This window comes from Mytilus galloprovincialis, chromosome 3 (genome assembly GCF_965363235.1).
Source record: "Mytilus galloprovincialis chromosome 3, xbMytGall1.hap1.1, whole genome shotgun sequence".
Lineage (NCBI taxonomy): Eukaryota > Metazoa > Mollusca > Bivalvia > Mytilida > Mytilidae > Mytilus > Mytilus galloprovincialis.
In genome coordinates, this window is record NC_134840.1 from 103,247,762 (window position 1) to 103,250,664 (window position 2,903).

Below are 2,903 nucleotides of genomic sequence, written 5' to 3' on the forward strand. Positions count from 1 at the left end.
CTATGTGTTTTTATGTCGCCCATGACATCAGTTTTTTGCCAAAACAATTGCATTTGATTTCAAGTACGGTAAATTCAAAAATTATTGTGAGGTTTTAATTATTGCTAAAAATGCCACAGGGTTATAATCACAATAATTCAAACTTGCATTTTAAATTATTTCATATGAATTAAACAGGATTTTTCTCAATATTGCAAAAATTAAATGTCATTTTAGTCTAAAATGACAAAATCACAAACAAATAACAAATGCATGCAATAATTTCTGAACTTACAGTACTTACATCATCAACAATTAATAAGTTGTCTGACCAGGGTAAAAAATTCTGAAATGTGTTAATGGCAATCACTAACTATCCACCAAAGACGAAATGAATCAGGTTTCACCGACTGACCAAAGCCCATACCAAAAGATCCTGGCTACAAAAAGCTCAGAGAAATTGAAATGCTTTATAGTGCATGAGTTTACAATTTGTAAGGAATTTCAGGTTAAGAGAGTGTTGTGAATGATTTATTAAGTTTCAATTCTGTCTATTTTATACTCTTTTATCTGGTTGTTAACGTTTTAGCACCATTTTACATAACAGTAGGCACGCAAGGTGGTTACTTGATGACGTCTTCTTATAGCAATCCCTACAAGTAAAGAATATGAGACATTGAAGTCGTTCCAGAGTTTATAGCCATTACTCACCTTTATTATCAACAAGTTCTTTCCTCTTTTCTTTGTAAGTGCTCTCATGCAATTTTTGTCAGATTTTAAGAATTGACATCAAAGATTATATTAGCAATCAGTGGCTGATCTAGAAATTCTCAAAAGTGGGAGCCCACTGGCTGCCTAAGAGGATGCCAGCTGCTGTCATGCTTCAGTGATTCCCTATATAATCAACTAAATTTATTTTTTTTCTCGAAAGGGGGGCCTGAGGCCCCCTGCCCCAACCCCCTTATTCGCCTTGTGAATGTCAAAGACATGTGTGAAATCAACATAACTGTGTGTATTGCTGTTTTTCTTAATCTACATTGGTAAAGGGGAGGGTTGAGCTCTCTCAGAACATGCTTAATCCCCTCCACATTTTTGCACATCCAAAGTCAGGAGCCTTTGGCCTTTGTTAGTCTTGTATGTTCATTTTGTAATTTTAGTTCATTCATATGATTTGGAGTTTTGTATGACCTCCATTTTCACTGAACTAGTACACTTTTAACCTCGCCTGGCCTGAAGGGCCAAGTGATCTTTTCTCATCACTTGGCGTCCATCTTCATCCGTCGTCGTTAACTTTTACAAAAACCTACTCCTCTGAAATTACTGGGCCGAATTTAACCAAACTTGTCCACAATCATCATTAGGGTATCTAGTTTATTTGAAGATCTTACTTTGCTGAACATTATTGCTGTTTACAGTTTATCTCTATCTATAATAGTATTCAAGATAATAACCAAAAACGACAAAATTTCCTTAAAATTACCAATTCAGGGGCAGCAATCCAACAACCAATTGTCTGATTTAATCTGAAAATTTCAGGGCAGATAGCTCTTGAACTGAAAAACATTTTACCCCTGTCAGATTTACTCTAAATGCTTTGGTTTCAGAGTTATAAGCCAAAATATACATTTTACCCCTATGTTCTATTTTTAGCCATGGCGGCCATCTTGGTTGGTTGGCTGGGTCACCGGAGACATTTTTTAAAACTAGATACCCCAATGATGATTGTGGCCAAGTTTGGTTAAATTTGGCCCAATAGTTTCAGAGGAGAAGATTTTTGTAAAATTTAACAATGACGTCAGACGCCAAGTGATGAGAAAAGCTCACTTGGCCCTTTGGGCCAGGCGAGCTAAAAATGTGTGGGATGACCCGGCCAACCAACCAAGATGGCTGCCATTGCTAACCAGATGCTCCGCAGGGCGCAGCTTTATATGACCGCAGAGTTCGAACCCTGAACAGTTGGGGCAAGTATGGACACAACATTCAAGCTTGATACAGCTCTGAATTTGGATTGTGATTAAAAAGTTGACACAACATATAGGTTTCTGACACAGAATGAAAGTGGTCTAAGAACTTAAACTTAAAAAATTTTAAATTGGACATTTACCTATTATGGTCCAATATCCAAAATCTAAATACATGGTTGGATTCAGCATATCAAAGAACCCCAAGAATTCAATTTTTGATGAAATCAAATTAAGTTCAAAATTGGACCCTTAAGACCTCAATGTTTACCAATTTGATAACTGGGCCCAAATATCAAAAATCTAAAAACATGGTTAGATTCAGCATCTAAATTCATATAGTCAATTTTTGTTGAAATCAAACAAAGTTTAATTTTGGACCAACTTGAAAACTGGGCCTATAATCAAAAATCTAAATACATGTTTAGATTCAGCATATCAAAGAACCGCAAGGATTCAATTTTTGTTGAAATCAAACAAAGTTTAATTTTGGACCCCAAGTTGGACCAACTTGAAAACTTGGCCCATAATCAAAAATATAAGTACATGTTAAGATTCAGCATATCAAAGAACCCCAAGAATTCAATTTTTGTTAAAATCAAACAAAGTTTAATTTTTGACCCCGATTTGGACCAACTTGAAAACTGGGCCCATAATCAAAAATCTAATTACATGTTTAGATTCAGCATATCAAAGAACCCCAAGAATTCATTTTTTGTTAAAATCAAACTAAGTTTAATTTTGGACCCTTTGGACCTTAATGTAGACCAATTTGAAAACAGGACCAAAAATTAAGAATCTACATACACAGTTAGATTCGGCATATCAAAGAACCCCAATTATTTAATTTTTGATGAAATCAAAGTTTAATTTTGGACCCTTTGGGCCCCTTATTCCTAAACTGTTGGGACCAAAACTCCCAAAATCAATCCCAACCTTCCTTTTATGGTCATAAACCTTGTG